This window comes from Bubalus kerabau, chromosome 9 (genome assembly GCF_029407905.1).
Source record: "Bubalus kerabau isolate K-KA32 ecotype Philippines breed swamp buffalo chromosome 9, PCC_UOA_SB_1v2, whole genome shotgun sequence".
Classification (NCBI taxonomy): domain Eukaryota; kingdom Metazoa; phylum Chordata; class Mammalia; order Artiodactyla; family Bovidae; genus Bubalus; species Bubalus kerabau.
Genome location: NC_073632.1, coordinates 62,054,618 through 62,080,327, shown reverse-complemented (window position 1 = coordinate 62,080,327; position 25,710 = coordinate 62,054,618). Strand labels below are relative to the sequence as shown.

General features: G+C 37.2%; 1 long non-coding RNA gene across 2 annotated transcripts in view; it reads right to left on the bottom strand.

The window, feature by feature from the left end:
- Nucleotides 1–2,694: 2,694 nt before the first annotated feature.
- LOC129619935 (uncharacterized) overlaps nucleotides 2,695–25,710 on the bottom strand; it is a 106,374-nt gene continuing 83,358 nt past the window's right edge. For both annotated transcript variants that reach the window (XR_008698295.1, XR_008698294.1), the window contains exons 3-4: nucleotides 6,738–6,816; nucleotides 2,695–5,470 (exon numbers count right to left, since the gene is read on the bottom strand). This is a non-coding gene — a long non-coding RNA (uncharacterized LOC129619935). The remainder of the gene's footprint in view (nucleotides 5,471–6,737; nucleotides 6,817–25,710) is intronic.

Genomic DNA, 25,710 nt, shown 5'->3' with positions numbered 1-25,710 from the left:
GAAAGATTAAAATAACTATACAGTATACCAAACCAGAGGACTTGTGAATTACAAAAAAAAAAAAAAAAAAAAATTCACCATGAGATCTTAGAATGTAAAGTACTTTTCCTTAATGAGTAAATCTGCATTCACATACACCCTGGGGATTTCTATACTAGTTCTATAATGTAACCAGGTATTAACATTTAGTATAGATTTTTTTCTTTGGTTAAAGAGGGCCAGGTCTAATAATGTTTATGTATAAAGAAAGGAGCCAAGAATATATGATAGGGAAAGGAGAATTTTTCTAATAAATGATGTTGGTAAAACTGAATATCTAGAATGAAACTGAAATCAACTAATGCAGACAAAAATTGACATGTATTAAACTAAAATGTATTTAGTACTAAGTCTTATATTTAAGACTTGAAACTGTAAAACTCCTAAAAAAAATCTCAGATAGTAAGCTTCTGGACATCAGTCTTGTCAACAGTTTCTCTGGATTTGGCACAAAAAACAAAGACAACAAAACAAAAAATAAACAAAGCAAAACTACACCAAATTAAAAATAAAGCTTCTTTTCAACCAAGGAAAGCATCAACAAAATGAAAAGATAACTCACAGAATGAAAGAAAAGCCTATATGAACTATGAGATACCATTAAGAGACACAATTATGTATTACTGAAGTTCCAGAAGAAGAGAGGGGAAAAAGGGGCAGAAAATGTATTTAAGGAAATAATGAATGAGAACTTCGTAAGTTGAGGGAGATATTTACACAATCAAGTTCATGGAGCTCAGATGTCTCCAAAATGTTTTAACTCAAAAGGATTTCTACAACACATTGTAATATAATGGTCTAATCAAAGATAAAATTTTAAAAGCAGTAAGAGAAAATAAATTCTCATATACAAGTGCAACTACATGAGAGTATTGGCATGATTCTCAGCAAAAACCTGGAAAACCAGGAGAAAATGGAATGATATATTCAAAGTACAGTAAAAAAAATTTCCAACCAAGGGTACTAACCCTAACCCAGAAAAATTGTCCTTCAGAAATGATGGCGAGATAAAGATTTTCTCAAACCAGAAAAAGAGAGTGAGAAAGATTTGGGACTTTATCTCTGCTAGTCTTGCCTTACAAAAAGTGCTAAAAGGACTTCTTCAAGTTAAAATGAAAGAAGGCTAACAATATGAAAGCCCATGAAAGTATAAAATTCACTATAAAGCTAAGAATACAGACAAAATCAGAATATTCTAATCAGATCAGATCAGATCAGTCGGTCAGTCATGTCCGACTCTTTGCGACCCCATGAATCGCAGCACGCCAGGCCTCCCTGTCCATCACCAACTCCCGGAGTTCATTGAGACTCACGTCCATCTAGTAAGTGATGCCATCCAGCCATCTCATCCTCTGTTGTCCCCTTCTCCTCCTGCCCCCAATCCCTCCCAGCAGCAGAGTCTTTTCCAATGAGTCAACTCTTGGCATGAGGTGGCCAAAGTACTGGAGTTTCAGCTTTAGCATCATTCCTTCCAAAGAACACCCAGGGCTGATCTCCTTCAGAATGGACTGGTTGGATCTCCTTGCAGTCCAAGGGACTCTCAAGAGTCTTCTCCAACACCACAGTTCAAAAGCATCAATTCTTCAGTGCTCAGCCTTCTTCACAGTCCAACTCTCACATCCATACATGACCACAGGAAAAATCATAGCCTTGACTAGATGAACCTTTGTTGGCAAAGTAATGTCTCTGCTTTTGAATATGCTATCTAGGTTGGTGCTTTGTAAATCGCTTTTAGCTCTGATATAAAACTTAAAAGGCAAATATTTAATAACCATAGCTACAATAATGTGTTAAATGTGTGCTGTGCCCTGCTTACTTGCTCAGTCGTGTTTGACTCTTGTGACCCCATGGATTGTAACCCACCAGGCTCCTCTGTCCATGGGGATTCTCCAGGCAAAAATACTGGAGTGGATTGCCATGTCCTCCTGCAGGGGATCTTCCCAACACAGGGATCAAATCCAGGTCTCCCACATTGCAGGTGGATTCTTTACCATCTGAGGCAACAGAGAAGCCCAAGAATACTGGCGCTGGTACCCTATCCCTTCTCTAGGGGATCTTCTCAATGCAGGAATAGAACACAGTCTCCCACATTGCAGGCAGATTCTTTACCAGCTGAGCTAATAAAAGATGTAAATTATGGGATCAAGAATATAAAACACAGGGACAGTAATGATGCTGGGCTTTAAATGGGATCAAATTCAATTTGTTATCAACTTAAAATATACTGGCACATATATAAATGGTTATATGTAAGCCTCATAGTAATCACAAGGGAAAGTCTCACAGTAAATAGAAAACAGGAAAAAGTAATACAAGCATATTATTAAAGTTATCAAACACAAAGGAAGAGAGCAAGAGAGAAACAAAGGAAAAAAAGACCAACTACAAAAAAGAGGCAGAAAACAATTAATAAAATGGCAATAAGTATATTCCTATTAGTGATTGCTTTAAATGAAAATGGATAAAATTCTCCAATCAAAAGAAACAGAGTGGCTGCATGGATGAAAATAAAGAACAAAAATAAACATGACCAATATATATGCTATCTACAAGAGACTCACTTTAGAATTAAGGACTCACCTGGACTGAAATTGAAAGAATCAAAAAAGATATTCCATGTCAATATAAACCAAAAGAAATCTAGACTAGTGCTACTTATATCAAACAGAATGAAACAAAGACTTTATTAAAAGACAAAGGAGAGCATTACATAATGATGAAGGGGTCAATCTAACAAGAAGATATAACATTTGTAAATATTTACACACCCTAAGTAGGAGCACCGAAATAAAAAAGCAAATATTAACAATTCTGAAGGGAGAAAAAGCAATAAAATAATAGTGGAATTTCACATCCTACTTACAATGATGGATAGATCATTCAGATAGAAAGTCAATAAGGAAATATTGACCTGAAATGACATATCAGACCAGATGGACTTATGACATATTTGTAGAACATTCCATCCCAGAGCAACCAAATACACATTCTCCTCCAGCACACATGGAGCATTTTTCAAGACAGATCATATGCGTTATGTTCTTGTTATGTTCATGTGTTATGTCACAAAACAAGTCAACAAATTTAAGAGGATTGAAATCATATCAAGTATTATTTCCAACCAGAGTGGTATGAAACTAGAAATTAATTACATGAGGAAAACTTGAAAAGTAATAAATAGGTGGAGATTAAACAGGATGTTATTTAATATCAATTTGTCACAGGAGTAATCAAAGGAAAATATAAAAACACACAGTAAGACAAATGAAAATGGAGATGTAATATAGCAAAATTTATGGGATGCAGCAAAAACTATTCTAAGAGGGAAGTTCATAGCAAAAAATGGCCTACCACAGGAACTCAGAAAATTCTAAAATAAAAACTTTATGCCTCAAAAAAAAAAAGAAAAAAGAAGGAAAAATGAAACTCAAAACTAATACAAGGAAGGAAATAACAAAGATAAGAGCAGAAGTAAATGAGATAGAAACTTAAGGTATTAGAAAAGATCAGTGAAACTAAGAGCTGGCTCCTGATAAATAAATTTTACAAACTTTAGCTAGACTCATGAGAAAAAAAATGAAAGAGTACTCATAAAATTAGAAGTAAAAGAGATGATGTCACAACTGATACCACAGAAATATAGAGAACCACTATAAAAAACTGCTATGAATAACTGAGCACCAAAAAATTGGACAACTTGGATAAATGGATGGATCACAGAAACACACAACCTTCAGACTGAGTTATGAAGAAATACTAAATCTGAACAGATTGATTACTGTTAATAAGATTGAATAAGCAATCCAAAACCTCCAACAAACCAAAGTCCAGGACCAGATGACTTCATTTGTGAACTCCACTGAGAATTAAAAAATTAACATCAGTGCTTCTCAAACTTTTCCAAAAAATAGAAAAGAAAACTTCTGAACTCACATTACAAGGCCAGTATGAACCTGATACCAAAACCAGATCCAGATATGAAGACAAGAAAATGACAGACCAACTGAACATAGATACAGAAAACCTCAACAAAATATCAGCAAGTTGAATTTTACAGTACATTAAAATGTTTATATATCACAATCAAGAGGGATTTATTCTAAGGATTCAAGGATCATTCAACATCTGGAAATGAATCAATGTGATACACTACTTTAAAAAAGGATAAAAATTATGTAATCATCTCAACAGATGCAAACGAAAGCATTGACAAAATTCAATATCCATTTATGATTAAAGACCATCAATAAAGTGGGCATAGAGGGAATGTACCTCAACATAAGAAAGGCTATATGTGACAAGCCTAGAACTAACATCATATTCAATATTGAAAACTTGAAAAATTTTACTCTAAGATCACAAGAAGACAAGGATGCCCACTCTTACAACTTTTATTCAACCTGGTATTCTATGTTAGTATTCATATTGTTTACAGTTCTTGCCAGATGATACAAGCAAGAAAAACAAATAAAAGGCATCCAAATTGGGAAGGAAGAAGTGAAACTGTCACAACTTGCTGATGACATAATGTTATATAAAGAGAACCCTAAAGACTCCATCAATAGACTTTTAGTACTAATAAATATACTCCATAAAGTTGCAGGTTACAAAATCAATACACAAAAATTGAATGTATTTCTATGCTATCAGAAAGAAAAATGAAGAAAACAATCTCATTTATAATTGCATCAAAAATAATAAAATACCTAGAAATAAATTTAACCAAAAAGTGAAAGACCTACTACTTATGTACTGAAAGCCATAAAACATTAATGAAAGAAAAGGAAAAAGATACAAATAAATGGAAAGATATTCTGTGCTCATGGATTGTACTAATATTAAAATGACCAATTGCCCAAAGCCATATACAGATTCAATGCAATCCTTATCAAAATTCCAATGGTATTTTCACAGAAATAGAATAAAACAACGCAAAATTTTCATGGAATCTTCAGTTCAGTTGCTCAGTCGTCTCCGACTCTTTGCGACCCCATGAATCGCAGCATGCCAGGCCTCCCTGTCCATCACCAACTCCCGGAGTTCACTGAGACTCACGTCCATCTAGTCAGTGATGCCATTCAGCCATCTCATCCTCTGTTGTCCCCTTCTCCTCCTGCCTCAATCCCTCCCAGCATCAGGGGCTTTTCCAATGAGTCATTCTTCCCATGAGGTGGCCAAAGTTGGAGTTTCAGCCTCAGCATCAGTCCTTCCAGTGAATACCCAGGACTGGTCTCCTTTAGGATGGACTGGTTGGATCTCCTTGCAGTCCTAGGGACTCTCAAGAGTCACCACAGTTCAAAAGCATCAATTCTTCAGTGCTCAGCTTTCTTCACAGCCAAACTCTCACATCCATACGTGACCACTGGAGAAACCATAGCCTTGACTAGACGGACCTTTGTTGGCTTGAAAGACCATAAATAACCAAAGAAATCTTGAAAAGGAAACACAAACACACAAAGTTGGACAGAGTAGACTATTTGATTTCGAAATACTCTAGAAAGCCATATTAATCAAAACATTTGTATATTTTGGTGGGAATATAAACTGGTATCAGTTCAGTTCAGTTCTGTTGCTCGGTCGTGTCTGACTCTTTGTGACCCCATGAATCGCAGCACATCAGGCCTCCCTGTCTATCACCAACCCCTGGAGTTCACTCAAACTCATGCCCATCGAGTCGGTGATGCCATCCAGCCATCTCATCCTCTGTCGTCCCCTTCTCCTCCTGCCCCCAATCCCTCCCAGCAGCAGAGTCTTTTCCAATGAGTCAACTCTTTGCATGAGGTGGCCAGAGTACTAGAGCTTCAGCTTTAGCATCATTCCTTCCAAAGAACACCCAGGGCTGATCTCCTTTAGAATGAACTGATTGGATCTCCTTGCAGTCCAAGGGACTCTCAAGAGTCTTCTCCAACACCACAGTTCAAAAACATCAATTCTTCAGCGCTCAGCTTTCTTCACAGTCCAACTCTCACATCCATACATCACTGGAAAAGCCGTAGCCTTGACTAGACAGACCTTTGTTGGCAAAGTAATGTCTCTGGTTTTCAATATGCTATCTAGGTTGGTCATAACTTTCCTTCCAAGGAGTAAGTGTCTTTTAATTTCATGGCTGCAGTCACCACTTGCAATGATTTTGGAGCCAAAAAAAATAAAGTCTGACGCTGTTTCCCCATCTATTTCCCATGAAGTGATGGGACCAGATGCAATGATCTTCGTTTTCTGAATGTTGAGCTTTAAGCCAACTTTTCACTCTCCATTTTCACTTTCATCAAGAGGCTCTTTAGTTCCTCTTCCCTTTCTGTCATAAGGGTGGTGTCATCTGCATATCTGAGGTTATTGATATTTCTCCTGGCATTCTTGATTACAGCTTGTACTTCTGCCAGCTCAGCGTTTCTCATGATGTACTCTGCATAGAAGTTAAATAAGCAGGGTGACAATATACAGCCTTGACGTACTCCTTTTCCTATTTGGAGATAGTCTGTTGTTCCATGTCCAGTTCTAACTGTTGCTTCCTGACCTGCATATAAGTTTCTCAAGAGGCAGGTCAGGTGGTTTGGTATTCCCATCTCTTTCAGAATTTTCCACAGTTTATAGCCACTATGAAAAACATATGTAAGTTCCTCAAGAAATTAAAAATAGAGTTGCTATATGATTCAGCAACTCTACTTCTTTGTATTTATCCAGATGAAATAAAACCATACCTTGAAAAGATATTAGCACTCCCATGTTCACTTCAGTCTATCTTCCACAGCCACATTATGGAAACAACTCAAGTGTCAACTGGCCAATGAATGGATAAAGAAAATATGATATATTAAATGTGATATATATGTACACATATGTAAACAGTAAAATATTATTCTTCCATAAATAATATTCTGCCATGAAATCCTGCCACTTGCAACATTGATAAACCCAAAGGACACTGTGCAAGAGAAATAAGCCATTAAGAGGAAGGCAAATACTGCATAATATCACTAATATGTGGAATCTTAAAAAAAAAAAAAAAGAAGAAAAAACTGAAATTCATAGTAATACAGAATAGAACGATCTTTATCAATGGTCTCAATATGCTAAGAGTAGATTTCAGGTGTATGCATCTCACAACTAAAATGGAAACTTCCTAAGGAGATGTTAATTATCTTGATTGTAGTAACCATTTCACCATGTGTATATGAAACGACCATGTTGAATACCTAAAATATAGACAATTTTGTTCAAAAATAAGATAAATTTTCTCTCCTAGGCAGAGAAATTTTTCTACTTAATTCTGAATTTTAATTATATTTTTCTAGTAAAGTAATGCTCAAAATTATCCAAGCCAGGCTTCAGCAATACGTGAACCGTGAACTTCCTGATGTTCAAGCTGGTTTTAGAAAAGGCAGAGGAACCAGAGATCAAATTGCCAACATCCGCTGGATCATGGAAAAAGCAAGAGAGTTCCAGAAAAACATCTATTTCTGCTTTCTTGACTATGCCAAAGCCTTTGACTGTGTGGATCACAATAAACTGCGGAAAATTCTGAAAGAGATGGGAATACCAGACCACCTGATCTGCCTCTTGAGAAATTTGTATGCAGGTCAGGAAGCAACAGTTAGAACTAGACATGGAACAACAGACTGGTTGCAAATAGAAAAGGAGTTCGCCAAGGCTGTATATTGTCACCCTGTTTACTTAACTTATATGCAGAGTACATCATGAGAAACGCTGGACTGGAAGAAACACAAGCTGGAATCAAGATTGCCGGGAGAAATATTAATAACCTCAGATATGCAGATGACACCACCCTCATGGCAGAAAGTGAAGAGGAACTGAAAAGCCTCTTGATGAAAGTGAAAGTGGAGAGTGAAAAAGTTGGCTTAAAGCTCAACATTCAGAAAACGAAGATCATGGCATCCAGTCCCACCACTTCATGGGAAATAGATGGGGAAAAAGTGGAAACAGTGTCAGACTTTGTTTTTCTGGGCTCCAAAATCACTACAGATAGTGACTGCAGCCATGAAATTAAAAGACGCTTACTCCTTGGAAGGAAAGTTATGACCAAACTAGATAGCATATTGAAAAGTGAAGACATTACTTTGCCAACAAAGGTCCGTCTACTCAAGGCTATGGTTTTTCCTGTGGTCATGTATGGATGTGAGAGTTGGACTGTGAAGAAGGCTGAGCGCCGAAGAATTGATGCTTTTGAACTGTGGTGTTGGAGAAGACTCTTGAGAGTCCCTTGGACTGCAAGGAGATCCAACCAGTCCATTCTGAAGGAGATCAGCCCTGGGATTTCTTTGGAAGGAATGATGCTAAAGCTGAAACTCCAGTACTTTGGCCACCTCATGGGAAGAGTTGAGTCATTGGAAAAGACTCTGCTGCTGGGAGGGATTGGGGGCAGGAGGAGAAGTGGACGACAGAGGATGAGATGGCTGGATGGCATCACTGACTCGATGGACATGAGCCTGAGGGAACTCCGGGAGTTGGTGATGGACAGGGAGGCCTGGCGTGCTGCGATTCATGGGGTCGCAAAGAGTCGGACACAACTGAGCGACTGACCTGATCTGATTAACTTTTAACATATAATGTCCCTTTGCCCCATGTTTGCATTGTGAATTATTTTGTATAAAATATTGGAAAGAGAAAAGACAGATGCCAGAAAAAGTGCTGATGTTCACATACTGTTAGAAAATTTTTAATCACCCCTATATTATTCTTTTAATGTATTTGGTTTTTCCTGTTCCCTAAACACATTCCCTTAGTTAATCATCATTGGAAGACTTTTAGAGTATGACTAACCTTAGGATTTTCCAACTTTTAAAGGAAAGAATGTATTTTTAACAGGTTATAGCCATTTCATGACTGGGAACTAAATTATGTAAACTGAAGCAGGTAGTTGTTTTCTTGTTTTATTCTTTTAATGTGGCATCATTGACATATGAGTGGAGGAATATTTTCAATAAGATATATGGTTAACTGGTGGTCTTAGTTTTCAGTAATATGCATTTTTGTTGTTGTTGTTGTGTTCTTTATTCTGTCTACAGATATTTTAGAGAAAAACTTGATCTGATTGCATGGGCCTTAAAAATAGATACCATTTTAGCAAAATATAGTCATATTTTTGAAATAAATTTTAAAAAGAAATGTTTAAAACAAGTAACATTGAACTCCAGATGTCATTAAAGTGTGATAATATAAAATCTACCTTCAGGACTTGGAACTGAATGAATAATAAATTTATCTTTTATTTTTAAAGTTTTTTGTAAAACCTGTTCAAAATATTGACATGTAACCCAGAATATTAAGATTATAATTTTAAATGTAAGATGACATATTCACTTTTAATCTGTTTCCATAAATAATTTAACTTTTGATTATATAATTTATCAATATGAAATTTTCTTGTTATGAGGAAGTTGTGATCTATAATTTTTGAGTAATTGATTTAACAGTGTTATCACTAAATTGTTTTAATTACCAAAAGTTATGACTCTTAACTGTTTAAAGAAATATGGCAATATTGATCTGCCTCATTCTCTTGTTAAGATCCATGTGCTTAAGAGAGAAAGAAAACAAAGAGGTGTATTTGTATATAATTGTATAAGTAATGTGGCCACTTGTACACTGCATGCAACATGTTCATTAGAAATTACCTATCCTGTAGTTTTGTTATTGATCTTCCCAGGTGGCTCAGTGGTAAAGAATCCACCTGACAATCTAGGAGATGCAGGTTCAATCTCTAGGTCTGGAAGATTTCCTAAAGAAGGAAATGGCAACCCATTCCAGCATTCTTACCTGAAAAAGCCAGTGGACAGAGGAGCCTGGCAGGCTACAGTCCATGGGGTTGCAAAGAGTCAGATACGACTAAGCACACAATTTCATTCTTATCTTTGGCTATAATAAAGAACTATACCACTCGTGCAAGCAAATATTTTCTTCCCCACTATCTGATGTCCCAAATTATACCAGCAACATTCTGGTAGGAAGCATGGGACTTGCAGTTAGATGTCCTTTGGTACACTTTGTAATTAGTTTCTCAGAAACAAGAGCAATGTTTTGAAAAGGACATGTGGTTTTGAAGGACAACAATTTAAAATGACTTTCGTGGCTGGTTCCTTTATTTCCTTATTCTTGCTTATGCTGTTTTTCAAATGATTGATTCTGTAATCACTGGGTTTTACTTGATAAATGAAAAGTATTTTGACAGTGTTTATTATGCAGTGAAATTTGATGTGCTAGCAATACACTGAATGAATTTATATATTTCTCTTTAATATTTCACAGAACGTACACATTAGCATACTCAGAAGCAAAAATGCTAATTTCAAAATTTACACTGTTGCTCTGATTCACCATTTCCACCTTTGAAAAATTCTCATTTTTAAGAAAGGGAATTATCCTTTTTTCTTTGATACTAAATTCTAAGAGAATTTTCATAAATTGCACTTTATTGTAGGATTTACATTTAATAACACATTATTAGAAAAAATAGAAACAGGTTTTTTAGGTTGTAGTTAAAAGGGCTGTATTGGTTTCCTATGGCTGCTGTAACAAAGTATCAAACACTGAATTACTTAAAACAGAAATTTATTGTTTTACAGTTCTGGAACTAGGAGTCTGAAAGCAACATGTTGGGAAGTAGAAGCAGAGAAATCTTTTGACAAAATTCAACTTCCATTTATGATAAAAACTCTACATAAAATCAGCATGCTACTGCTGCTGCTAAGTTGCTTCAGTTGTGTCCGACTCTGTGCAACCCCATAGACGGCAGCCCACCAGGCTCCCCCTTCCCTGGGATTCTCCAGGCAAGAACACTGGAGTGGGTTACCATTTCCTTCTCCAATGTATGAAAGTGAAAAGTGAAAGTGTATAGGAACCTAATTCAACATAATAAAGGCCATTTATGACAAACCCATAGCAAACATTATCAAAGGTAAAAAACTGAAAGTATTTCCTCTAAGATCAGGAAAAAGACAAGGGTGCCCACGCTCACCACTATGATTCAACATGTTTTTGGAAGTCCTAGGCACAGCAATAAGAGAAGAAAAAGAAATAAAAGGAATCCAGATTGGAAAAAAAGTAAAACTCTCACTTTTTACAGATGACATTATACTATGTATAGAAAACCCTAAAAAGGTCACCAAAAAATCATTAGAGCTAATCAATGAATTTAGTAAAGTCACAGGACATAAAATTAATACACAGAAACCTCTTGTATTACTACACACTAACAATGAAAAAAACAGGAAGAGAAATTAAGGAAATATTCCCATTCACCATTGCAACAAAAAGAATAAAACACTTAGGAATAAATCTACTTAAAAAGACAAAAGATCTGTATTCAGAAAGCTATAAGACACTGATGAAAGAAATCAAAGATGACACAAACAGATGGAGAGATATCCCATGTTCTTAGGCTGGAAGAATCAATATAGTCAAAATGACTATATTACCCAAAGCAATCTACAGGTTCATAGACTCTATAGCTATGGCTATCAAATTACCAGTGGCATTTTTCACAGAACTAGAACAAAATTTTTACAATTTTTATGGAAATACAAAAGACCTTGAACAGCCAAAGCAATCTTAAAAAAGAAAGATGGAGCTGGAGGAATCATCCTTCCTGTCTTTAGACTATACTACCCATCTACAGTCATCAAGACAATATGGTGCTGGCATAAAAAAGAAATATAGAACAATGGAACAAGATAGAGAGCCCAGAGACAAACCCACATACCTATGGGCACCTTATCTTTGACAAAAGAGGCAAGAACATACAATGGAGAAAGATAGACTGTTCAATATGTGGTACTGGGAAAACTGGACAACTACGTATGTTCAAAAGAATGAAATTATAACATTTCCTAACACCATACACAAAAATGAACTCAAAATGGATTAAAGACTTAAATGTAAGGCCAGAAACTATAGAGCTCTTAGAGCAAAACACAGCTAATAGACTCTTTGACATAAATCACAGCAAGTTTCCTTCTGACCCACCTCCTAGAATAAAGGAAACAAAAATAAAACTAAGCAAATGGGATGTAATTAAACTTAAAAGCCTTTGCACAGGAAAGAAAAAAATAAGATACAATAAGATAAAAAGACAACCCTCAGAATGGGACACAGTTATTATAAATGAAGCAACAGATAAAAGTTTAATCTCCAAAATATATAAGCAGCTCATATAGCTTAGTATCAGAACAAACAACCCAATCAAAAAATGAGAAGAAGACCTAAACAGACTTTTCTCCAAAAAAAGACATACAGATGACCAATAAACACATGAAAAGATGCACAACATTTCTCATTATTCAGTTCAGCTCAGTTGCTCAGTCATGTCCGACTCTTTGCAACCCCATGGACTGCAGCACGCCAGTCCTCCCTGTCCATCACCAACTCCCGGAGTTCACCCAAACCGATGTCCATTGAATTTGTGATGCCATCCAATGATCTCATCCTCTGTTGTCTCCTTCTCTTCTTGCCTTCAGTCTTTCCCAGTATTCGGGTCTTTTCCATTGAGTCAGTTCTTCACATCAGGTGGCGAAATTATTGGAGTTTAAGCTTCAACACCAGTCTTTCCAATGAACACTCAGGACTGATCCCCTTTAGGATGGACTGGTTGGATCTCCTTGCAGTCCAAGGAACTTTCAAGAGTCTTCTCCAACAACACAGTTCAAAAGCATCAGTTCTTCGGCACTCAGATTTCCTTACAGTCCAACTCTCCCATCCATACATGACCACAGGAAAAACCATAGCCTTGACTAAATGGACCTTTGCTGTCAATGTCTCTTCTTTTTAATATGCTGTCTAGGTTGGTCATGACTTTCCTTCCAAGGAGTACGTGTCTTTTAATTTCATGGCTGTAGTCACCATCTGCAGTGATTTTGGAGCCCAAAAGAATAAAGTCTGCCACTATTTCCCCAACTATTACCCATGAAGTGATGGAACTGGATGCCATGATCTTTGTTTTCTGAATGTTGAGTTTTAAGCCAACTTTTTCACTCTCCTCTTTCACTTTCATCAAGAGGCTCTTTGGTTCTTCTTCGCTTTCTGCCAGAAGGGTAGTGTCATCTGCATATCTGAGGTTATAGATATTTCTCCTGGCAATCTTGATTCCTGCTTGTGCTTCATCCAACCCAGCATTTCTCATGATGTACTCTGTATATAAGTTAAATAAACAGGGCGGCAATATACAGCCTTGACATACTTGTTTTCCTGTTTGAAACCAGTCTGTTGTTCCATATCCAGTTCTAACTGTTGCTTCCTGACTGCATACAGATATCTCAAGAGGCAGGTCAGGTGGTTTGGTATTCCCATCTCTTTCAGAATTTTCCACAGTTTATTGTGATCCACACAGTCAAAGGCTTTGGTATAGTCAATAAAGCAGAAATAGATGTTTTTATGGAACTCTTGCTTTTTTGATGATCCAGTGGATGTTGGCAATTTGATCTCTGGTTCCTCTGCCTTTTCTAAAACCAGCTTGAACATCTTGAAGTTCACGGTTCACGTATTGCTGAAGCCTGGCTTGGAGAATTTAGAGCATTACTTTTACTAGTGTGTGAGATGACTGCAATTGTGTGGTAGTTTGAGCATTCTTCAGAGAAGGCAATGGCAACCCACTCCAGTATTCTTGCCTTGAGAATCCCAGGGACAGGGGAGCCTGGTGGGCTGCCGTCTATGGGGTCACACAGAGTCGGACACGACTGAAGTGACTTAGCAGCAGTAGCAGTTGAGCATTCTTTGGCATTGCCTTTCTTTGGGATTGGAATGAAAACTGACCTTTTCCAGTCCTGTGGCCACTGCTGAGTTTTCCAAATTTGCTGGCATATTGAGTGCAGCACTTTCACAGCATCATCTTTCAGGATTTGAAATAGCTCAACTGGAATGCCATCAGCTCCACTAGCTTTGTTCGTAGTGATGCTTCCTAAGGCCCACTTGACTTCACATTCCAGGATGTCTGGTTCTAGGTGAGTGATCACACCGTCATGATCATCTGGGTCATGAATATCTTTTTTGTACAGTTCTTCTGTGTATTCTTGCCACCTCTTAATATCTTCTGCTTCTGTTAGGTCCATACGATTTCTGTCCTTTATTGTGCCCATCTTTGCATGAAATGTTCCCTTGGTATCTCTAATTTTCTTGAAGAGATCTCTAGTCTTTCCCATTCTATTGTTTTCCTCTATTTCTTTGCACTGATCATTGAGGAAAGCTTTATTTTCTCTCCTTGCTATTTTTTGGAACTCTGCATTCAGATGGGTATATCTTTCATTTTCTCCTTTGTTTTTCTCTTCTATTAGAGAAATGCAAATCAAAACTACAATGAGGTATCACCTCATATCAGTCAGAATGGCCATCATCAAAATATTTACAAACAAACAAATGCTGGAGAGGATGTGGAGAAAAGAAAACCCTTCTGTATTATTGGTGGGACTATAAATTGATACAGCCACTATGGAGAACAGTTTTGTTCAGCCACTCAGTCGTGTCTGACTCTTTGTGACCCCATGGACTGCAGAACACCAGGTTTCCCTGTCCTTCACCATTTCCTGGAGCTTGCTCAAACTTACATCTATTGAGTCGGTAATGCTATCCAACCATCTCATCCTCTGTCATCCCCTTCTACTACTGCCTTCAATCTTTCCCAGCATCAGCATCTTTTCTAATGAGTCTGCTCTTCACATTAGATGACCAAAGTATTAGATCTTCACCTTCAGCATCAGTCCTTCTAATGAATATTCAGAACACTATGGAGGTTCCTTAAAATCTAGAAATAACTCTACTATGATGCAGCAATCCCACTACTGGGCATATACTCTGAGAAAGCTACAATTCTAAAATACACACGTACCCCAGTGTTCATTCCACCTTTATTTACAATAGCCAGAACATGGAAGCTACCTAGATGTCCATCAACAGATGAATAAAGAAGGTGTGGTATATAAATACAATAGAATATTACTCAGCCATAAAAAGGGATGAATTTGAATTAGCTGTAGTGAGATGGATGAACCTAGAGCTTGTTATACCGAGTGAAGTAAGTCAGAAGAAGAAAAACAAACATCGTATATTAATGCATATATCTGGAATCTAGATGCATTAACATAGAGTAAAAAAGCTGGGTTAAAATTCAACATCAAAAAACTAAGATCATGGCCTTGAGTCCTATCATTTCATGGCAAATAGATGGAGAAAATTATAAGCAGTGACAGACTGTATTTTCCTGAGCTCCAAAATCACTGTGGATGGTGACTGCAACCATGAAATTAAAAGATGCTTGCTCCTTGGAAGAAAAGCTGCGACAAACCTAGACAGCAAATTAAAAAGCAAAGACCACTTTGCCAACAAAGATCTGTGTGTCGTCAATGCTATGGTTTTTCCAGTAGTCATGTATAGATGTGAGAATTGGACCATAAAGAAGACTGAATGCTGAAAAAATGATGCCTTCAATTTGTGGTGCCCGAGAAGACTCTCAGGAGTCACTGGACTGCAAGCAGATCAAACATTCAATTATAAAGGAAATCAACACTGAATATTCATTGGAAAGACTGATGCTGAAGCTGAAGCTCTAATACTTTGGCCACCTGATGTGAAGATCTGACTTATTGGATAGACCCTGATGCTGGCAAAGATTGAAGGCAGAAGGAGAAGAGGGCATCAGAGGATGAGATGGTTAGACAGGATCACCAATTCAATGGACATGATACTGGGCAAACTCAGGGCGATAGTGAAGGATAGGGAAGTCTGGTGTGCTGTAGTAACTGGGGTTGCAAAGAGTTGAACACAACCTAGTGACTGAACAACAGCAACAAATGGAATCTTTAAAAAAAAATGGTACTGATGAACCTTTCTGCAGGGAAGGAATGGAGATGCAGATGTAGAGAACAGACTTGTGGACAGAGTTGGGGAAGGGGATGGTGGAACAGACTAAGTAGCCTTGACATATATACACTTGAAAAAGATAACTAGTGTGAAGTTGTTATAAAACACAGAAAGTCCAGCCTGGTGTTCTGTGATGACCTAGAAGGGTGGAATGGGTGGAGGGGAGGGAGGCTCAGGACGGAAGGGATATATATATATATATATATATATATGTAATTGAGTGATTTAAATGGTTGTATGGCAGAAACCAAGGCAACATTGTAAAACAATTTTCTCCAATTAAAAAGTAAATTTACTAAAAAAAAATGACGTTGGTAGGGCCATGCTCCTTCTGAAACTGGAGGGAAATACTTCTTTGCCTCTTCCACGCTTCTAATTGTTTGCTGACAGTCTTAACATGATCTTTGACTTACAGCACAACTCCAACCTCTGTTGCATAACATTTGTTATCACATGATATTCTCCCTGTATCTCTGTGTCTTCACATGGCTGTCTTCTTATAAGGGCAACAGTGGTAATGGATAAGGAGCCCTCAGCACTCTAGAATGAGAGTATCTTACTTATTGAATTACATCTGTAATAACTCTTCCCAGATAAGGTTTCATTCTGAAGTACTGGTGGTTAGGAATTCTATATGTATGTGTGTTTATTTGGCTGCTGCTGCTGCTAAGTCGCTTCAGTCGTGCCCGACTCTGTGCGACCCCATAGACGGCAGCCCATCAGGCTCCCCCGTCCCTGGGATTCTCCAGGCAAGAACACTGGAGTGGGTTGCCATTTCCTTCTCCAATGCGTGAAAGTGAAAAGTGAAAGTGAAGTCGCTCAGTCATGTCCGACCCTTCGCAACCCCATGGACTGCAGCCCACCAGGCTCCTCCGTCCATGGGATTTTCCAGGCAAGAGTACTGGAGTGGGTTGCCATTGTATTTGGCAGGAGGGTACAATTCAGCCCTAACAGTGCCCAACCATATTTAGAAGTGTGGAAGCAGGTCTTGGTATTTTGACTAGGCTAAGGCATTGAGTGCCATTATCAAACTTTCTCTCAAATCTCTTTTCTTGCCTTTTTTCTTTCTCCCATAGAACCTTTGCTCAAGATGTCTTCTCAACATTTTCTCAGCATTTTCCCCCTTTATTTCTGTGTATTTAAATTTGGTTCAGTCCCGTTCTGTATACTGTCTTTATATGTTGGCTTACGAAGCTCTGGTCAATGTACTTATAGATTCATCAGTATGGCAGTGATTTGATTAATGCCTTCCTCCTTTAATAGGCTGGAACCTATATAAATACAAAGACTCTAATTCTTTCCCCATTATATTATGACCCTAGTGCCTTTCACAGTGTCTGGAACAAAATTAATATTCTGTAATTTTTTTTTGAGGAAATGACTGAATATTTCTATGCCATGGGAAAAGAAATAATACCATCATTTGGTGTAAAAAAAAAAATTTTTTTTTGGCTGCATGGTGGCATGTGATCTTAGTTCCCAACCAAGGTGCAAACTCACCTTCACTGCTTGGAAACAAAGAGTCTTAACCATTGGACCATCAGGGAAGTCCTCAGTGTATGAAATCTTATAACTGTTTAAGAAAGGATGGCTTTTTACAATTATTGTATATGAGGTATGTGACTGATAATCAAATAAGAAAAATAATGCTATAAAAATAAGAAAAGAAACTTAGAAAAATGAACCTATGGATGAGGAATTATAAGATCATAGGCATATAAAGTAATAACTTAAGAAAACACTTTGGAAATAAATATCTGTGATTTCACATGAATCACAGGTCTGACAATGGTCCATATAGTCAAAGCTATGGTTTTTCCAGTAGTCATGTATGGATGTGAGAGTTGGACAATAAGGAAAACTGAGTGCTGAAGAATTGATGCTTTTGAGCTGTGGGATTGGAGAAGACTCTTGAGAGTCCCTTGGACTATAAGGAGATCAAACCAGTCAATCCTAAAGGAAATCAATCCTGAATATTCATTGGAAGGATTGATGCTGAAGCTCCAATCCTTTGGCCACCTGATGAGAAGAACTGATTTGTTGGGAAAGATTGAAGGCAGGAGGAAAAGGGGATGACAGGATGAGATGGTTGGATGGCATCATTGACCTGATGAACTTGAGCAAGCTCTGGGATTGGTGATGGATAGGGAAGCCTGGTGTGCTGTAGTCTATGGGGTCGCAAAGAGTCAGACACAACTGAGCAATTGAACTGAACTGATCTGTGCTTTCAGAACCACAAAGGCCATTTTTAAGCATGGATTTCTAGTGTATCATGACTTTATGACTAAGATTAACTTCTCTTGGTCTGAGTTTAAATTCCAGTTCATTGTTTACTCTTTGTCTGACTGTGGTCACATTACTGAATCTGTTTACTGACCTGCAAAATGGGGATGATAATGAAAACCTATTTCTAGTGTTATATTTAATTTCTGTCATTCAAGTAAAGCATTCAGCAAATATAATTGTTGACCCTGAGCTCAGTCTTGAAAGGTGATAATGTATTTTTTTCCTAAGAAGAAAAAGTATTCAGATAGGGGTATTTTTCATTTTTCCAGGAAAATTTTTCAGAAAGGCCTCAAAAGTCATTATAGGGAACAAAGTGCATGGTAGCTAGGACACTGCATGACAACAAAAATATGACAGGCTCTGTTCCTAATCACTGTGAAGCAGATATCAAAAAGGGACAAGTGTTTAATATGTTTTGGACAAAGGTAACCAACGGATATATTTTTCAGAGTTAGTAGGAAGATAATGAGAAAGAATGCATTAGAAAAAATGTTTCTCCATCTTTAATATGCATTTGAATCACTTGGGAACTCATAAATATGAAAATTCTAATTCAGTGTGTCTGGGATGGGGCCTGAGATTCTGCTTTTCTACCACATCTCCTGGTGATTCCACGGCAGTTCATCCTTGAATCAACCTAAGGATTAAGTTTCAGATATACAATAATAAGATATAGGTTATCTTAAGAAGCACAAGCTGGAATCAAAATTACCGGGAGAAATATCAATAACATCAGATATGTAGATGACACCACCCTTATGGCAGACAGGGAAGAGGAACTCAAAAGCCTCTTGATGAAAGTGAAAGTGGAGAGTGAAAAAGTTGGCTTAAAGCTCAACATTCAGAAAATGAAGATCATGGCATCTGGTCCCATCACTTCGTGGAAAATAGATGGGGAAACAGTGGCTGACTTTATTTTTCTGGGCTCCAAAATCACTACAGATGGTGAGTGCAGCCATGAAATTAAAAGACGCTTACTCCTTGGATGGAAAGTTATGCCCAACCTAGATAGCATATTGAAAAGCAGAGACATTACTTTGCCAACAAAGGTTCGTCTAGTCAAGGCTATGGCTTTTCCAGTGGTCATGTATGGATGTGAGAGTTGGACTGTGAAGAAAGCTGAGCGCCGGGGAATTGATGCTTTTAAACTGTGGTGTTGGAGAAGACTCTTGAGAGTCCCTTGGACTGCAAGGAGATCCAACCAGTCCATTCTAAAGGAGATCAACCCTGGGATTTCTTTGGAAGGAATGATGCTAAAGCTGAACCTTCAGTACTTTGGCCACCTCATGCGAAGAGTTGACTCATTGGAAAAGACTCTGATGGCGGGAGGGATTGGGGGCAGGAGGAGAAGGGGACAACAGAGGATGAGATGGCTGGATGGCATCACTCACTCGACGGACATGAGTCTGAGTGAACTCCGGGAGTTGGTGATGGACAGGGAGGCCTGGCATGCTGCGATTTATGGGGTTGCAGAGAGTTGGACACGACTGAGAAACTGAACTGAACTGAAGTGCTTATTTGTCTTCCATGAAAAACTTCCTTGGAATATTATGGAGTTTTGGTTAGCAGGTAAAAAAGATCATTGAGCCAATGATTTTAGTCACTAAAATTCTTGGTGCATCTTATTAAGACTGGTTTTGTAATTCATGGGCTTCCCTTGTGGTTCTGCTGGTAAAGAATCCACCTGCAATGTGGGAGACATGGGTTTGATCCCTGGGTTGGGAAGATCCCCAGGAGAAGGGAAAGGCTACCCACTCCAGTATTCTGACCTGGAGAAGTCCATGGACCATATAGTCCAAAGGGTCGCAGAGAGTCAGACATGACTGAGTGACTTTAATTTTGTAATTTTGGGGCCTCACTGGCCAGGTTTTCCCATGTGAGATACTATAGTAATTGTTACCTCAAACATAATCACACAAATATCATTTTCATCAACAACTCCAAGAGAAAAATATATCAGACCATTCACATAAAATAGAATTAAAAGGCCACATATTATTGAAAAAATTGTCATTTTACATATTTCTGGGGCTTTCAATCTTTTAAAGAAGGAAATATTTGTTTGATTATAAGTAAATTTATAACATTTTAATGAGAATAGTATTTTATTATTCCTGAATGAACGTTCTACATAGAGGACAAACACAAGATAATATTTGATTTGATAGTCTGTTTGTCTGGAAACTCTGTTGCCCTATTAACAATATTGTATCATGTGAACATGCCCAGATTCACTTCAAAAATCATTAAAAGGCAGCCTGCATGTACACTAGATTTATTGAGACATCAAATTTTCATTTCATGAATTCCAAATGTTCAATTATAGCTTAGAGAGTTTTTATGGGTCTTCTAATTTGATTCTGTGGATGTTGGAAAATTGGAAAATTAGAAACATATTAACAGTACCTAAGTTTTAGGAAATAATCAATGACAAAAAGCCTGAGAGAAAAAACTAGTCAATACAGCTGGGAAATGGAGAATTAAGGTATATTTAATAAATAGATTTTCTCTAACCTGTGTACTTCCAAATACATTTTGGAATAAATAAACCTGAACATGAACTCCTACGTGTTATTCAATCCTTATGGATTCAAAGAGGACATCTAATCTGAAAGCCTCCAAATATTCGCTCTTTGTAAACTTTATTAACAAACAGGTTCGCTAATAGCCATCACGTGTAATTTATGATGAACCAAACAGAACAGTTGAGAAGCAAATTCCATATATCAATTTTTACATTTATGGTGACTCAGAATGCAACCACTAAAATAAACTAAATCATCAACTAAACTAAGGTTTAAAATTTCAATAGGTAATGTAGGATATAATCGAATATACTTTTCTATACGCATTTACACACAAACCACACAAACATGCATAAAAACATAAGTGATGATTTGCATTCCTGATTTACTTCTGTAATGTGGAATGGTTTGGGCTTGGATACTGAAATATTTGCACCCTACACTTTCATAGGAACCCAAAGAATCACTACCTATACCCTCACCAAGAAGATGAATTTTGTTTGTAAAAGGGGCAAAAGACTGAATCTTAAGCTATAAATTTTTTTAAAAAAATAACTCCAAATTTTGGCAAAGAATTTGTAATAAGTAGCTCTGATGGAAGTAGCTCTGAAAAATTAAGCTGAGTGTAAAATATGATAGCTGAGCATTACTGAAAATATCAGCCAAACTATTATTTTTCATCTATGAACTGAGGAAAATAATTACTGCCTCATAGGTTTTCTGTGGAGATTAAATGAGATGGCAAATATATAACTATCTTATTGTAGATGTAAAATAAGTATTTATTCATTTCATTTCATTTCTCTCTGCCTTCTCTTTTTGAGTTATTTAGTGATTATTTTCATTGATTCAGGTTCTCTTTTGCAAATTGAACCCATTAATGTACTATATATTTGGTTACCCTAAGAACTAGTAAATACAAAATTAAAAGTGGTAAATATATGTCTTACCTGGAAAAGAAATTAAAAAGTGGAAGAAACAAGCCAACTGGACATATTAAGATTTCTTTTATATAAGCATGTAGCGTAAATCTAGTAACTGTCAAAATTAGTTTAATAAACAGACACAATTGACAGTCTAGTTTAGTACCTTAACTGGATATGACGTACCTTAACTGGATATGGGTGACCAAGATAAGCAATGTATACAACCTAAAATTTTAAAAGACTTGACTTATCCTACCATCTCTGATATACTTGCCATCAAAATTTTTGCCACCAACTTCAGTTAAAACTCTTCATAACCTTAACTGTCTTCCTTTTTCCAAATGTCTCCTTTAAGCATAGCTCAAAGCAGCAAACAAATTAACTTTTTAAAAATCCCATAAGTTCCTGTCACCTCCCTGCTCAAAATCTTCCAGTGGCCTCCCATGTTATTTATAATAAGAACCCAGACTCCTTACCAAGTACCACAAAAGCCTGTATGCTCAAACACCTGTATACCTTGCTTGTCTCTTCAAACCTTATGTACTATCTCTCTGTTCTTTACTCCTATACAGCTACAAAGCCTTCTAATATAACCGAGTGAAATGCTGTATTTTATACAGTTTTGCATAAATTTCATTTATATTTTTACTGTGGTATCCTCAGTTCAGAAAGAACCTGACTCTCAATAAACGTATATATTGAGTAGATTAATTTCAACTCTGCTTTATTCTATGATGTACAGTCTAACTGAATTGAACAAACTTACTGAGCACGTAATGTTGATAAGGCACAGAGTTATATATTATGGATAAATATAGAGATTGACAATACATTTGTTCCCTCAAAGAGTTTACAGTCTATTAAGAATATACATATACAATGTGTATATGTGTATACGTATATAATATCCTTCAATACATATATAATGTATTGAAGTTTAAACTAATAAATGGTATAAAATTGTGCAATATAAATACTTGAGGGAAATTCATTTTTATTCTGGCAGAGGTATTTAAGCTTAGTCTTAAAATATGAATAACATTTTAAAACTATCATCACCAGCATTTTTGCATAAGCAATGTTGAATCATATTTATGAATATCTACATAAATGTAAAAATGGCCTATAATTCTAGTGCTTCAAAATATTAAGATCTGTGACAACCTAGAGGGGTGGGATGGGTGGGAGGTTTAACAGGGAGGGACATACGTATACCTTTAGCTAACTCAGGTTGATATATGGCACAAACCAACACAATATTGAAAAAAAATTATCCTTTGATTAAAAACAGATTTTTAGAAAAGAAAAAAAATTAAATATTTGGCTCCTTTTCCTTCTAATCTCTTTTTATATTGATACTATTTGTACAGTTACAATTAGGATATACATTCAATTCTTTCTTTTACTTTTTAATACCCATAAACTTTTAAAAATTTTATTTATAGTTTTCAGTTTAATATCTGAATAAAATTCCAGAGTGTTTTAAACAAAATTTAGCTGTTTTATGGCTACTTAATTTCTTCTCAATTATTCCTTAAAATGAATACATTTTTAATGAACATGCTCAAGCACATGCCTACTTAAGAATCAAGAAGATTCAACAATGAACATGAGAAAAATTGTATTCTAGGGATAGGAGATAACAGTACACAACCTAGCTATAGAATAATTTTTACAATTTAGGAGTAAAAGGATTTAAGACATCATCCACTTACTTTATCACATTTTCCAGAAGAGGAATCTGAGGTTCATACAAGTTATGTGACTTTTCAACAATGACATGGCTAGTGGTCTGCAGTTCAAGAACAAGTTTCAATCTATATTACTCTAGATCCCATAGTCACTCTAATCTGCAACTCAGTTCAGTTCAGTCCCTGAGTCCTGTCCGACTCTTTGCGACCCCATGAATCACAGCACGCCAGGACTCCCTGTCCATCACTAACTCCCGGAGATCACACAGACTCACATCCATCGAGTCAGTGATGCCATCCAGCCATCTCATCCTCTGTCGTCCCCTTCTCCTCCTGCCCCCAATCCCTCCCAGCATCAGAGTCTTTTCCAATGAGTCAACTCTTTGCATAAGGTGGCCAAAGTACTGGAGTTTCAGCTTTAGCATCATTCCTTCCAAAGAACACCCAGGGCTGATCTCCTTCAGAATGGACTGGTTGGATCTCCTTGCAGTCCAAGGGACTCTCAACAGTCTTCTCCAACACTATAGTTCAAAAGCATCAATTCTTCAGTACTCAGCCTTCTTCACAGTCCAACTCTCACATCCATACATGACCACTGGAAAAACCATAGCCTTGACTAGACGAACCTTTGTTGGCAAAGTAATGTCTCTGCTTTTGAATATGCTATCTTGGTTGGTCATAACTTTCCTCCCAAGGAGTAAGTGTCTTTTAATTTCATGGCTGCACTCACCATCTGCAGTGATTTTGGAGCCCCAAAAAATAAAGTCTGACACTGTTTCCACTGTTTTCCCATCTATTTCCCATGAAGTGATGGAGCCAGATGCCATGATCTTCATTTTCTGAATGTTAAGCTTTAAGCCAACTTTTTCACTCTCCACTTTCACTTTCATCAAGAGGCTTTTGAGTTCCTCTTCACTTTTTGCCATGAGGGTAGTATCATCTGCATATCTGAGGTTATTGATATTTCTCCCAGCAATCTTGATTCCAGCTTGTGTTTCTTCCAGTCCAGCATTTCTCATGATGTACTCTGCTTATAAGTTAAATAAGCAGGGTTATAATATACAGCCTTGACGAACTCCTTTTCCTATTTGGAACCAGTCTGTTGTTCCATGTCCAGTTCTAACTGTTGCTTCCTGACCTGCATACAAATTTCTCAAGAGGCAGATCAAGTGGTCTGGTATTCCCATCTCTTTCAGAATTTTCCACAGGTTATTGTGATCCACACAGTCAAAGGCTTTGGCATAATCAATAAAGCAGAAATAGCTGTTTTTCTGGAACTCTCTTGCTTTTTCGATTTTCCAGCGGACGTTGGCAATTTGGTCTCTGGTTCCTCTGCCTTTTCTAAAACCAGCTTGAACATCAGGAAGTTCACAGTTCACATATTGCTGAAGCCTGGCTTGGAGAATTTTGAGCATTACTTTACTAGCGTGTGAGATGAGTGCAATGGTGCAATAGTTTGAGCATTCTTTGGCATTGCCTTTCTTTGGGATTGGAATGAAAACTGACCTTTTGCAGTCCTGTGCACTGCTGAGTTTTCCAAATTTGCTGGCATATTGAGTGCAGCACTTTCACAGCATCATCTTTCAGGATTTGAAAGAGTTCCACTGGAATTCCATCACCTCCACTAGCTTTGTTCGTAGTAATACTAGGCACTAATTATGAAAATTTAACACATCATTTAACATATGGTATTTTAGCACTGGCTACCTGGTAATATCAGTTTAATGCAACTACCAGACATTAATTATGAAAACTTAACACAACATTTAACATATGGTATTTTAGCACTGGGTACCTGGAATGTCTGTTTAAAGCTCATTCTTCATTTAGTTCCTCTTTTGGTTTCTGAATGATGCATTAAGTCTGATATTTGATGGACCTCCTTATTTATCTCAAGTGTTACTATCATCAGTATCAGTCAGCTCAGTCACTCAGCTGTGTCCAACTCTTCATGACCCCATGAACCGGAGCACGCCAGGCCTCCCTAACCATCACCAACTGCCGGAGTCCACCTAAATCCATATCCATTGAGTAGGTGATGCCATCCAACCATCTCATCCTCTGTTGTCCCCTTCTCCTCCTGCCCTCAATCTTTCCCAACATCAGGCACTTTTCAAATGAGTCAGCTCTTTGCATTAGGTAGCCATAGTATTGGAGTTTCAGCTTCAACATCAGCCCTGCCAATGAACACCCAGGACTGATTTCCTTTAGGATGGACTGGCTGGATCTCCTTACAGTCCAAGGGACTCTCAAGAGTCTTCTCCAACACCACAGTTCAAAAGCATCAATTCTTTGGCACTCAGCTTTCTTTATAGTCCAACTCTCACAACCATACATGACTACTGGAAAAACAATAGCCTTGACTAGACAGACCTTTGATGG